A 14,872-nucleotide genomic window follows, 5' to 3' on the forward strand; every position below is an offset into this window, starting at 1 on the left:
TGACATGGGCAGTTTATTTTAGGTATATTTAAGTACAGTAAATTTGAGTGGGGGAGATTCTTGATGTAACACAATCCCATGTGCTCAGTGAGGCATAATCACATCAAAACTCTTCTCAAGGTACATGTTACTTCTTCCATGAAGATAGGTTCTATAGGCAGGCTACATGTGTCCTCTTAAGGGCCTAGGGAAAGATCTGGTGTGGCCTTGATCACAGAGACGGTAAAGGTGTCATCTGGTCTATCAGCCACATCCAGCCCTGGTTGTGGGAGCCTGGAGGAGCCCCTGGCCATACAGATAGCACAGAGGTCACCTAGTCTATTAGCCACTTCTGGTCCTATCTGTAGGAGCTTGGGGTAACCAGGTATGGCCTGGCCCTACAGATGCTGCTGGGATTGCTGAAGCTATTATCCGACCTTCTGCCTGGAAATTGGGTTATAAATCTCTTTCTTTGAAGAGACAACCTTGTGTGTTTAGCATCCCTGATTTTCCTAATGCTTGTCTGTGAGCACAAGGACCTTTTCTGCTCCCAGACACTTGGAATCTCAGCACTGGGAAGACTGAGTCAGACAGATACCTTAAGGCTTCCAGCCTGCCAGATGAGCCTACTTGCTGAGTTCCAGGCCAGTGAAAGATGCTCTCTCAATAAAAGGAGGATGACACCTGAGGAACAACACTGGATGTTGTCTAATGGCCTCTACACACATGCACCAACACATAACACACACACACACACACACACACACACACACACACACCCTTCACTTAAAAAAATCTTTTAATTAAATTATCTATAAACTTATTTGTGTAGACTTGGTGAGAATGTTGCAGTAGTCTCCATATATATATATATATATTCTTTTTTTACTCCTCCCATCAACAATAAACCTTTGCAATCTACTGTTTGGTGAGTTTAAACATTAGCAGCAGCTTCTAAAACTTCCATCCTTGTCTCCAATGTACACATCCATCCTTATTTCTCAATACTTGATTGTATAAGCACTTCACTCTCCTGGCCTCTGCTTGTCTGCCCTTGCCTGTCCTTTTCTCCCCACAACCTGCAAAACACTCATGTACATTTTTACAAGCTGGAATTCTCTCTTCCTTTACCCTATGGCATAAAGTTCACCTATCTTTCAATGTTCTATCTCTTCCAAAAAGCCTTAGTCTCGTCACCCAAATTCAGGGATCTGAGGCGGGTTTAGTTGCAGCCTGTTACCTGCTGCCTCATCTTCTCCTGTCTTCTTAAGTACACAGCAATGTTTTTTCATCTTTGGTATTCTTTCCAGCAAGCAGGAAAGCCTTAGCTCACAGCAGACACAGAGATTGTTCAATCCATGCAGATAGACACATCTTACCTAAACACGAAACATCTGAATATTTTAAAAGGTTTAAAAAAAAAGTTATGATGAAGTTCACATAACCTAAAAGTCATCATTTTAATGGTATTATACAAACGCCATCATTTTAACTATCCATCTCCAGCGTCACTCCAATGAGACACCAAAGACTTGTCAGGTCTCTTCCTTTATTCCTTTCCCACGCCCTGCAAAACACCAATCTACATTCTGAGATAATTGGTTTTTCTTGTCTAGATTCTTCATATGAAAGCAATAACATACCATGTAGAGTTTTGTATGTACCTCCCTTCACTGTATAGTCATCCGTGTTGGGACATGTGCTATGCTTCATTCCTTTTTGTCACTTGATAATATTATAATGTATGTTTATAGTGTTTCTCATCCTCAACTGATGGACATGTGGGTTATCGCTATCCACCAAGATAATTTAGACTATTTTAAATAGTGCTTCCATGAATATGTGTACACAATATTTTCTTGAAGTGCCTGTTTTAAATTCACTGCTACATTAGAAGAATAGGTTCAGTTATTAGCAGTTTTGTCTAATCCAAAATCAAGATAATGTTTCTTTTAGCAAAATACGATAATTAAACTCGTATGTTCATTAGTATATTTAACTCTTTTTATACTCCAGAATATTTTTAAAATCTCTATAGTTTTCATTTACACCAGAGACTAAACATTTCAAATTCTATGCTAATTAAACAGAATCTGATTTAAGCACTTGAATGAGTCACTCGTTTGAAGCATAAGCAGATGGAGTTCCTGGATGTGTACACTGTTCCTTCTTGCTTTCACATGTTCTGGTACTGAATCATGATGAGAGTAGGTATGGGATGCCTTCTGTGTGCCCACCACCACACTACATGCAACCGCATTACACACTATTCTCACGTCACAGGTAATGAGCCGACCTCGGAGAGTTTGTCATTGGCTCAAAGTCACAAAGCTTTAGGAAGTAAGATGGAGTCTCAGACTAGATTGTCACATTTCATAGGGTAAATGACAAGGCCAGGAGCAGACCAAGGCTATCAAGATCTTATCTGTTTATCCCATCATTGTAATCACATTTGCATATAGCCATATTTAACCTTTAACATCAATGCTCAAATTGAAGAATACAAAATAGGAACTCTGATCGCTCACAGGTGGGATGCTCATAGTCAAGCCAAGGGCCCAAACTCACCTTTGAAAAATAAGTCACGCCTACTTTTTCCAGTTGAATCTATGACCCCACATTAGAATACAGAGTTTGGTGTCACAAAATGCAATAACTCACTCTGGTACAATCTAGAGAGCACCACACTGATAGAGGACAGGAAGCAGGGCAGATTGCTGTGGGGCAGGAAGTGTCAGCTGCTCTGCTGTCCCACCTCACCCACTAACACAGTGCAGTTTAGCTAAGACAGTTGAGACCGGTGAGAGGGAAGAGACAGAAACACGTCTATCAGTATACCCTGCTGTGGAAAGCAGTAGAGTGTGTGTGTGTGTGTGTGTGTGTGTGTGTGTGTGTGTGTGTGTGTATGGTGTGTGTGACAACAGTCATCTAATGAGTCAGAAAAATACCCATGATCCACATGTCTTTTCCTACTTTTTCATAGACGACTACTACTATGAATTGGAAGAGGGTAGAATCTGGGAATTACCCTACTGTTTAGACATCTTGAGTTTAGATTCTTAAAAATGGAACTCTGCTAATCTCTCAGGTAGTGGATTTGCTGTCTAGATGAACATGAAGTCTGGATGAGCCCATTGTTCTGCACCTTGGCTCTTCCTGCTATTAGAGGACAACTCCTAGACATTAAAGCTCTATCCTCTTGACGTAGCAAGATCCATATCATGAGGCAATTGGAGTTGCCAGACTTTAGTATTTCCTATGATTGTTAGGATTGAATTCCAAATATCATGAGCACCTGCCTAAACACTACATACAAATGCGCTCTCTAGAACCCATTACACCCAGCAAGGCTTTCCTCCGCCTTCTTCCCTCAGGTCCATATCTTTGCCTAATTGAAACGGGGGGGGGGGGGGGGCGCCCGGAAGGCTCAAGAAGAATAGAAGAGTAAACATGGGGCCTTAGTTTAGTTTTTGTTTTTGTTTTTTAGCTTCTCATCAAATATAGAAAAATGCACAGAAAATGGAGGAACATGTCAAAATTTAACTGCTCAAGGGTTTCTGGCAAGCTGAACACATCCATATAAGTAGCATCTGGTTGAACCCAAGCCCTCTGTGGACAGAACATAGATTCGTATAGAAAACCAGGTCCCAACTAGCATCCTATGCCTGAAACAGCATAAGAATTAAATGTCCTACTTGGGGTGTGGGCAACAACCAAATGAGTCACTAACATGATCAACAGATAAGACAAAAGACCTCGTATAACAAGCAACAACCAAGAGACAGCATGCAACCTCCCTATTGTTTTCAGCCACCTCTTCACCTTGATGTGACTTTGAGTATGGCACAGTAGTGCTCTCCTCTGAGCACTGAGGAGAGAGCCTCTCTCTACATCACACAAACAAAGCCAAAGAGCCAGCCTAATGACAGTGAGCTGGAAATTAATTAGTTAATCAAGTTAGAATTCAACATGATCGTTTTGCCCTGCAAAGTTTCCCCATCACTGTTTCTACTTTGAGCACATACATACCACTGGCAAAACCAAAACCCCATTTAGTAAAGGATAAACAAACTACAGGAAAGAGGAAAGTGGAAAGCTAATGAAAATAAAGATACTTGCCTCTCCACAATCCACTTGTCTCTTCTTCTTTAATGGATTTGCAATGATAATCTATAATCAAGGTCCAAATACAGTCTTAATTAGGGCCTTAAGTGACCTGATGTGAGTCATATATTGCCCTCTCCTGGGTACCACTGCACTCAAGGCAAATGCTCTCAGCCAGGAAACCTCTTGTCTCAGAGCAGAAAGGATTCCTACTGGCCCAGGGCACCAGCTGCCTCCAATGCGCTCTCTAGAACCCATTACACCCAGCAAGGCCTCCCTCCTTCTGCTTCCCTCAGGTCAATCTTCTTTGCCTAATTGAAAAGAAAAAAATTAAGAAAGACTCAAGAAGAATAGCTACTCACAAATATGCACAGGAACTGGGGACAGAGTGTCCTTTTGAAAGAAACCCAGAGGCAAAGTCTGAATGAATGACACACTTTTCATCAAGGGAGTATCCGGGCTAAAAGAGCAGTGCTGTTGGAAAGCCTGCGACCTTTGCAAAGGATGTGACCTTGAATCTGAATCTTCTTCTGACTCAAAGAATGTGGCCAGTTGTTGATCTCACAATTAGACCTTTACAAGAAGTTGGTAAGTCTTTGCAACCAGCACAGGAGTTCTATTTGGGCATTGGGAAAGAGGGATGGTATTTAAATAGCATCGTAATCTCCCAAGCATATCAATAACTTTCTGGTGGATTTAATTATATTTTGAACTCAAATGCAAGATCTCTATTCAAATCCAGATTTGGATGGGAACTGTTACCATTTCAGTTATAATAATGGTCATTAACCAAGAAATCCTCCTCTGAGACATTAGGCCACAATCCAGAAAGGTTTGGAGATCTAACACTTGGAGGAAGGCTGGTAGTTGATAAGCAAGCCCAGGCTGGCCTGGAAGTCACTGTGGAGCTGAAGATGACCCTGATGTCCTAAGCCTCCTGACTCTACTCTTGAGTTCTGGAATTACAGGCCTGTGTCACCATGCAGTGTGACGAGCATTATGTAATGTCAAGGGTTGAGCCCAGGTCTTTGCTAGTGCTAGCAAGCCTTCTTTCAACCCCTAGCCCAGATACCTGTCCTTGACAAACCTGGGAGAAAGAAGCTAAGAAATATTTCTTTGCCTATTATGGAAGGAGATCTTTGAGGCTTATCAAACAAAAAAAATAATAAAATTTATAATCAAATAAGTCAGTGAGATAATGGTAGCAAACAATCCCTTCTCTGGTCATAGACAAGCTGGAGTGCTAACAGCTTTATGTTTCCCCTGTGCTGTGACTGCAGCTTCAAATATCAGATAAATGTGCCTTCCCCTGCGTTACATTTTTACCTTCCCAAACCCTGCCTCGGACACATTGTTGCAAGTAGTTTAGCTGAAGAAGGCCTTGACCTCCTTTCTTTGTCTCTCTGATTTAAGTGTGTCTGCTTCCTTGGGGCTACCAAGCTCAATCGGACAGCCAGCCAGAGCCAAGTGGAACATCAGCCAACCCCAAAACAATGGGTGCCTTTCTCTGTTTGTCACATGAACAGTGTTGTATTACAGCTATTGTTCCTCCAAGTAGCGAGAAAACGAACAGCTACTCACAGACCAGCTATTCTCCAAGAGCCACTCCGGCCATCACCAAAATTAAAAATCAAAAAGAAAAAGAAAGATAAACAAGCATTTAAAATGGAGCACTGTAACCCCCAAACAAAAGTTCTAGTGCACCCCCAGACCATCGGCATCATCCTGACTTGCCAAGAGCGCACATCTGCAGGCCCAGCACCCCTACCAAATCAGAATCCAAAGAACCATCAGTAGTTGCGGGTTGTTCTCAAGGTGCAGAGACATAAGACAGTGGGCTGAATGTGTGCTTCAAGCATTCCCCACCTCACCCGTGGCATTTGTGCATCTGTTTTAGAGATGAACTAGAGGCAAGGTGGATGCTGACTGACAGACAGGACTTCACACTGTGTGCTGTGCCAAGCTTACAAACCTTAGTATGGAAAGCAAAAGGCACAAAGACGAGGGCACCGAAGAACATGGGAAAAAAAGACAGCGATGCTTAAAACATAAATAGCTGTCTGGAAGATAATGGGAATTTCAGAGAAAGAGGCAGGGCTGGAAGAGGAGAAAGAGGGTGCTGGAGCAGCCCACAGAGGCTCGGTGCATCTGGAGGAGACAGGCCAGGACAGCTTCAGATGGCAGGATGAACTGAAGAAAAACCACTGCCACCACCACCGCCACCACCAACACCAACACCAGCAAACAAGCACGGTGTGCTGAGGATAGCTCAGAGGCAGAGTGACTGCCCAGCGTCACACATACATCAGCTTCGCCATTTCAGTTACATACACACAAAATAATTTAAACAACCTGTTTTTAGTTTATGTGTGAGTTTGTGTAGCTGCTCCGTGGCGATACATGCCGTCAACCCCTCGAAAAGATTATCTTTAATCTTTTGTTTTAAATATTAAAATATAAACTTTTTTTCTACAATTGCAAACCTTAAAAGTCCACTACTCAAATCCTTTTACTACACAGAGCGACATTCATGCTAGGTAAGTAGCTTCGGGCTGAGGCGACAGTACCATCATGTGGCAAAATAATCTTTAAAGAGGTCATGAGTAGGTCAGAATTCTGCCCTGGATGACTCTAGAGAAAACGTGAGCCCTGGCCGTCCCCTTCCTACGAACTCCCTCAGTGGTGGAAAGGCGCAAGCTTTCTGGTCATGCCTTCTCATGGATGCGAAGGGACCTCTAAGCCAGTTTTTATTGAATCTCAGTAGGATGCCCACACCTGGTCTGTATAACAAAATAATAGCAGTAAAATGTGAGGGGTTCCTTTATAACACGGGTAGCGATGTGAGGGGCAGATCAAAACCAGTCCTGTTACTACATAAATAGCTGTCATAAAAAATGGTTCCCAGATCCTTTGAAATGGTTCGTCACTGCTCTCATTGTCATGTGTTTGCTGGACATATTCCTCTGCCTGAGGTGTCCCATCTACACAAATCCTCTCTTAGCGGACCTTTCCTCAGGAGAACATACAGCCTTTTTCCCTGGCCCATACTTGGAACTACTCTCAGATTTGCCTCTTTGATTCTGACTACACCTAGCTTTGCCTGGCTGTGTGTACATGTTTGTGTATTTCTTTTAGTCTAGATTGCTTTAAAGAGATTAACTCTTTCTTAGTAACTGTAATGTTTGTCGTTACACAGTGTATACCTAAAATTACACATGATGGAGGAAATAATAAAACTCAAACCAATTAAGTGTAAAAACTGAAGTCATGCATTGTCATCAATTCCTCATTCAAAATAAAGTATTTATAAAATCCAAACATGGTGGCATAGTGCTAGAACGGCTGAGGCAAAAAGACAACTGATATTCTGTCTAGAGTGGGCTACATACTTAAACTCAGTCTCAGAACAAAACGAAACAATTATTTTTTTTAAAGATTTATTTATTTATTATGTATACAGTGCTCTGCCTGCATGTACACCTGCAGGCCAGAAGAGGGTATCAAATCACATTATAGATGGTTGTGAGCCACCATATGGTTGCTGGGAACTGAACTTAGGACCTCTGAGAGAACACTCAGTGCTTTTATCCTCTGAGCCATCTCTCCAGCCCAAAACAATTATTTTTTAAATGCTTTATCAGTGGGAAGGATTTGTTTCCTGAATTTGAAACCAAGACATTGTAGTTCTATTTGTTCCATGAAAAATGTCTTAAGTTCATGAATTTTGGTTTTATACTTCTATCATTTTTTTTAAAGGCTGAGGGTATAGAAGTCAGTGGGAAAGTGTATGTTTAGTATGCCTAAGACCATGAATTAAATTTCCAGGACCCCTAAAACATCATTTTGCTTGTTTGAGACAAGGTCTCATTATGTAGCCCTGGCTGCCTTGGAATTCTCTATATAGACCAGGATGGATTCAAACTCACAGAGATCTGCCTGCCTCTGCTTCCAGAGTGATGGGATTAAAGATGTGAGTCACCACACCCATCACCAAGACATGTTTTTTGAAGATTTATTTCTACTAATCTTAATTTTGAGGTGTGTGAGGATGGGCACTGGTACCTGTACCCCAACATGAGTGCTAGGAACCAAATTAGGTCCCCTGCAAGAGCAGGGTGTGTTCTGTACTGCTGGGCTGTCTGTTTAGCTTCCAAAATTTTTTTAAATAACTGAGGTCTGAGGATGTGTAACGATTGATAGAGTGCTTGCCTTTGTGTAAGAGGTCTTGGGTTTAATTACCAGCACTGCATAAGCCAGTCTTAGTGGCACATGACTGTAGTCCTGGCACCTGGGAAGGCAGAGGCAGAAGAATCCAAAGTTCAAAGCTGTCTTCGGCTGCACAGAGTGTTTGACATCAGTCTGAGCTATGTGAAACCCTGTCTCAAAAAAAAAAAAAAGTACTTAGAAGATCCGCTAAAGACACTCCACCACCCCCTCCTTATAGGAGCTACCACCTGCAGCTGTACTTTGGAGCTAGCCCATATTTGCACAGTTCATCTGGGTTGGACATGACATTAACAGCACCGTCACCCCCACAATGAGACCTCCTTGCTCCAAAGATCTGATGGTTTTAGCAGATGCTAATATCCTGTACGTGCACCTAGCAAGATGAGGTGTTCCGTACTGAAATTCTATTTCCCTCTTCTCAGGAGTGGAAGGGGGTGGGGGAGGGGCGGCTATGACTTACTGCTCTCTCAGTAGGAAATTGAGGTGGTTAGAATGCTTTACATAGTTTTCTTTATCTGGGAGAATAAATCATTAAAAATGAAATAGGAAAGAAATCAATAGACATTAATAGTGTTAACTACAGGATGTAGCGTTCCCAACCACATTTCCAGAATGGCTCAGGGCATGAGATTTATCATCAAAGAACCGCATCGTGGGCCCTGGCAATTGCGTGCATGAAGTTCATTCAATAAGATAAAACACCACTGGTATGGCTACCCTGCTTTTCTGTTCATAGCATGAGCAATCCTTTAAGCTGCCTAGATTAGCCCTCCACACAAAGTATGTTAAAAAGCAGTAAGGACAATCATAGTGAAGCTCATCGACAGTGTTGAATTCCAGGCAAAGCACAAGACAGGTTTATATAAGACAGAAAGGGATCGTTTAGGGGAAAGAATTATAGAAGATGAATCAACTGGACTTAATGAGTCTTACATCAACTCTTAAAATAACTTCTAAAAGCCTAGGGTGGTGGCACACACCTTTAATACCAGAACCCGGGAGGCAGAGTCAGGTGGATCACTGTGAGTTCGATGCCAAACTGGTCTACAAAGAGAGTCCAGAACAGCCAGGACTATTATACAGAGAAGCCCTGTCTCAAACCCCACCCCCATCCCCCCCCCAAAAAATAACTTTGCAAAGTGCTAGGTTCACATCCTTGATACCAGGGGACTTTAGCTGCCCATTGTCTGCTGTGTTCACAGTCTGACAGCCGCAGGGACCTGCTCTCACTCACCGATGCCGCCGTCTCCAGCCTGTGAATGGACTTCCTCCGTGCCTGTGTTGTGTGGCACTGCCCTGAGCCAATAGTTCAGCTCGGCTGCTGCAGCATTTGTTCTCATTTGCATAATTCATTCATTCTTAGAAAAAATGAGTGGAAGCAGGAAAAATAAAAGCTCTAACTGGCAATTATAAGAAGTGTTTTTTTTTCTCGTTTAATTTAATGTGGGACAAAGGCGGACGTTATTATGGATAACTTTGGCAAAGCTTTCAACACAATCAGATGTTAATTGATCTTGAATGGGCTGATTTTTGCTTATGTGAGGAGGAAATAATCAAAGCAAATGATATTTAAGACAGGAACTTTAAAGAAGGACCAGCACATCGGATGCTGTGTCTGGACAACAAAGTTGAGACTTTTTGGCCTTCTGTGACCACCATCCCTCATATCACGCAGCTCCGGCCCTGTGTTTAGACCTGCTTTCAGGAATGTGTCCTTGTGGGAAAGTAAGAAAGACAGTACTGAACCAGCTACCACACAGGTGCCAAAGTGCCTTATATGCTGAAAAGTCTGGGACAGCGTTGGCTATTTTTATTGATATTGTCATCTCCACTTTGGCATTGGCATCTCTGACATGTATAGCACCGACTGTGATGCTAAACATGTAGCATGAAACATGTAGTACGAACTCACATTTATGTGGTGTTTTGTAAGCCTGCTTACTATGTGGTGGTGTGTCTTCTCTCCTGCCTATCACTCCAGAGGTCCCGTCCAGACGAGTAGACAATTCTGTACTGATTTCTCCACCACTCTTAATAGATACATAGGAATTATCCATAATATTTTGCGATGCAGGAAGCCATCATATACTGTTTCTTCACTCATTCTTACCCTGCATTAGGGCTTGGGGGGCATTTATTACATAATTTCTAAATTCCAGCCACTTGAATAAGGTCTTTCAACAAGGGACGATGCACTCATCAACCTGCTGGCAAGCAAAATCATTCAGACACCGATGTGACCGACACTGTACAAAAGCTGTTCACAGAGAAGAATGGCTCTCACTGCTCATGAGAGAAATAAAAAGTTCAGAGGGAAAGTCTGATTTGAGCCATATCTTCAAGATAAATGGAAAGCAGGTAACTACTTACACTGAAAAGAAGGCCACAGACATTCCCCACAGAAAGAACCATCTACACAGTGAAGCCATGGAGAAAGGAAAGGGTGCTTGTATTTGGGGGACATAATGAGACTGCAGGGCTGGGGTGCAAGGCTGCAGAGAACATCACAGGACAATGTGCACAGGAGATCTCACACAGGACAGGAAGGAAGCTGCTTCACTGGGCATTTTGCTAGGACCCAGTATCCCTCCAGCACTGACTTGGGGACTATATTTTCAACCAGCCCCTCTGAGACACTGTTGGTCTCCTAGTTAGTGATCAGCAGAGAACTTAAGCAAGGAGATGGGGGCGAGGTGGTGGTGTCACATGATCGGATTTGTGTTTTTAAAAAGTCTCATCAGACCAAAGCAAAAGCCCCAAAGGCGGCAACCCCACTGCTTTGACATCAGAACCAACTGCGGGAATTTGTGGATGTGCTCAACTTCACCCAAGACTTTCTGCCTCTGAATCAAGGAGGGCCAAGGTTTACACATAGATGAACCATAGAAAATTGTTATTTGTTTAGGTAAAAAAAATGATCAAGCATTGGTAATTTCTCATGGGGAAAAAAACTAATATATTTTAAAATTTTTTCTCCGTGCTTCTCATGTACCCCAAAGTCTGAAGGCAGATGAAGAAAAACAAGCAGGCTTAATGCACCCCCTTTATTTATCATTAGTTAGCATGTAAAGATGGAAATCCATAATTCATGCACCCCAAACAAATGCTAAAATTGGGGGAAGGGGTGGCTAACACAGCCACCAGTGAAGTAAGGCAGCTAATTTAAAAGTTTTTAAAACCAGAAGGTACACCAAAGTCCTTTTCCTAGCCCCCACTCATACACACAAGCTCACATCATACAACTGATGTCAAAAGAGAGAAACAACCTGTCTGAGGTCACATTGAACACCTCATTGAAATGGCCAGTGCTGTGTGCTTGTGTTTGCATTTACTCAGGTGTTGAGATTGGTCAAGTGTTTGGGATTTCCTTTCTATAGGGCTATTGAGACATGAAGAAAACGCTGTTGTACTTAAAAAGAGAATCATAAAGCATACTATTTTTGAAAATAAAACCAAATAAATACAGAACGCATTGGAATGTAATAGAGGCTTCGTAAACGTTTGCCAAATGAATGATTGACCTATAAAAAGTATGGTTAAAAAAAAAAACCTACGCCAATGCAAAAGGTTTCTAAGGATGTGTAGAGTTGTCACTTCCCACACCCTTTTGGCATCCAATCAGGAGCCACGGTTTCAGCTCCTGGCCCTGCCACATGCACCTTCTTTTACACTGAAAGTAGCCAACAGGAAACACTGGGAAGAGCTTATGTGAGCTAAGCTGAGGAAACCTTCATCTCCCAGGCAGCGGTGAAACCCGAAGGTGAGTCTTCAAAGCCCTTCTCAATAAAAGTTATCAACTGACACTTGCCAATAGCAAACAAAAGGGATAATCAAAGCGACACCCCCTTAACGTGGCTCCATAAGAAGATAATAATAACAGCAGCTAGCCTCTCCCCTGCGTGGGGCTTGTTAGGGCTACCCACTCATCAACAGTTTTAGCTCTAACGTAAGCACTATTATTTCACCCCGAGTTTATAGACATACAGACATGTGTTAAGGCCCACCAAATCACACAACTGCAAAGTGCAAGTGTGGAGCATTGAACCCAGATCACTGGACCCTAAGCGTTTACCAAAGAAATCCCTTGGCCTCCTAAGCAAAACAAAAGTAGCATGCAATCTGACGCCCTGGAGCAGACCAGTCAGGCCGATGGCATGTCTGGATAATGTCATGTGACCTGGTCTTTTTATCCATAAGGAATGAAGGGTTTTTATTTGAGGATACCGCATACAAAGTAAGACCCGGCATAAAGAGCCGAGGATGTCTTTCTCTGCCTTGGCACAGCATGGCTATTATTTCCCCAAAGCAGAAATAATGCTTCATTCAGGCCAACAAAATTCCAGGCTTTCACTGTCCCTTTAAAAAATGTGGGGGTTCGTGTGAGGTTATGTGTGAAAGAAGCAACAAATATGGTTCCCCGTGTTTCTTTTATTCAGTAGGGTCATTCAGAAAAATGCTTCCACAAAGTAAAATAGAGACAAAATGTTTTCCCAAACCAAGTGTTAACGTCCTAGAGTGAAAAGATGTAAAAGAAAAAGAGAGAGAGAGAGAGAGAGAGAGAGAGAGAGAGAGAGAGAGAGAGAGAGATTTCCTTAAATAAGTAAGTGTGGCTTTAAGAATTGTCCCTTTCAGCATTCCCCTTGGAACCAAGCATTCTGACATGGACCCTATGGTTTGTGAACCTGCCTCTAACCCCAGCACTTCTAAAGGGAGGAGGAGAGGCATCCCAGCTGGCAAGCACAAACTGAATATCTAATGCTAAAGAAAGAAAAGTTTAGGAAACAAATCAAGATCCCAGAGCAGTACTAGACAGACCTCAGAGAAAGGCTAGGCCAAAGCTGCATGTCTCCCCAAATCTCCCTGCACCCACCAATGTCACAGTCAATGTGGAACAAACACAGGCAAAGCAACACAGAGGAGCAAATAAACAAAACAACACGCATAACGGAAAGCTCTTCCCGGGTTTCCTTGCACAGTCCCAGATAACAGAACCAAACACAAACAACCACAATTAATCCCCGGGGAAGCAAACTTCCAAGACAATCCTTCCTTGTCCTGCACCGAGGTATCCTGGCTAAGATACCTCTGGCCTCTAAAAGCCTCCCAGATGCCACCAACGCCAAAGGCTTCAAGAGTTGTGTTTAACTCTTACCCGGTTCCGAGATGCTGCAACTGGCTGCGCAACCTGTTTTCCCTTGGTCTTCACCGACTCCAGCCAAAATTCAAATTCTGTTCCCAACAGAGTTCCAGGAGAAAGCGATGTTTGCTGCTCCTGTTTAGCTCTGGAGACAGGGACACCAGGAAGGAAGTCGGTCCCGGAGCCCCAGTTCCCGCACAGGGAGCGAGTCCTGCTGCAAACTTGAACAAGATTCTCCTTGTCTGGCCAAAGATGCTGGAGGAGGCAGGCAGTAACCCGAGCCCGGCTGGGATGCGAGCAGTTGCCGCTGCTGCAGCTGCTGCCTCCGGGACAGTGGCCGCTGGGGTGGGGGGTGGAGTGTGAGGGGTTGTCGCTCGCTTGTGGTCGCTCCAAACCTGCAGGCTTCTTCTGACCGAACTCCTGGGACCCCTGTCAGTGACCAAGTGACGAAGTTAGCAAACTTGGAGTCATCATGGGGCTTAGGAGAAGAGACAACAGAGTGCTGTGCCTCACACAGTGCCAGTGCTAACCTCTCATCAAAGTACCCAGAAGGAGGGGTCTAGGCCCTCTACAAGGATCCGAGGGACAGGGACAGCGTTTGTCAAGTGGACAGGACAGCGTGCCCACGGTGTGAGGGAGCGCAAACGTGGGACCAAGAAGGGATGGGTACTGGGACGGGCCACCGTGAGTCGAGCTGCATCTAAGTGACTGGGAAGGTGGGGAGGGAGGAGGGAGGCGATTGGAGGGTCACCCGCCAGCCTTGTGGGGCGGGCGGAGGGACGGTCCCCGGGTCGCTGAACTCCCCACAGGCCGCTACCTTGCCCTGAGCGGTGATTTCTTGGGGAATAGCTCCCTCTGCCGACCGGCTAGGAAGCCTGGGAGACTCGGGTTTAGACCTGAGCCCGCCAGCTCCTCAGCCCATTTACCCCTCCAGACTGAACAATCCCAATGGCTTCAATGATGGGAAGACACAAAAAGTTCTCAGGCAGTAATTCTCAATTCAACTCACTTCCCGATAGACACGGAAGCAGGCGAGAGTCCCATTCTCAAGGCCAGATAGCCAGGCAATCCTCTTCTACGCTTCTTTCCGTCGCATAATGGAAACTCTTTCTAGAAAATCCTCCACATTTGCAGGTACGCCAAGCTCTCTTGGCAGATAATCCAGATTCCAAATTACCTTGAGGATTCATACTGAAACGAAAGAACGCTCTTACTCCTTGAAGCAAAGTGAACATGTTTGAAACACACACACACACACACACACACACACACACACACACACACACACGTCTTTGCTTTTCCTTCCAATGTTTTTAATCAGTTTAAGTTTGCTTTCAGCACGTTGTGCCATACTGGTGTGAAGTTTGATGTGTTTTGAACACTGAATATTGGAGTGACCATTAACAAGCGAGACAACCAATAATT

The 14,872-nt window shown here is 43.7% G+C and overlaps 1 protein-coding gene across 4 annotated transcripts in view; it reads right to left on the bottom strand.

The window, feature by feature from the left end:
- Positions 1-14,151, bottom strand: part of MEGF10 (multiple EGF like domains 10) — a 148,595-nt gene extending 134,444 nt beyond the window's left edge. For 3 of the 4 annotated variants that reach the window (XM_084779271.1, XM_084779270.1, XM_084779268.1), the window contains exon 1: positions 13,463-14,150. The gene's annotated coding sequence lies outside the window, so the exon portion shown is untranslated. Of the gene's footprint in view, positions 1-13,462 lie in introns of all 4 variants that reach the window. The other variant, XM_084779269.1, reaches the window with a different exon arrangement.
- Between the last annotated feature and the right edge of the window lie 721 nt (positions 14,152-14,872).

The sequence above is a fragment of the Acomys minous genome (assembly GCF_964271855.1).
Source record: "Acomys minous genome assembly, chromosome: 4".
Taxonomy (NCBI): domain Eukaryota; kingdom Metazoa; phylum Chordata; class Mammalia; order Rodentia; family Muridae; genus Acomys; species Acomys minous.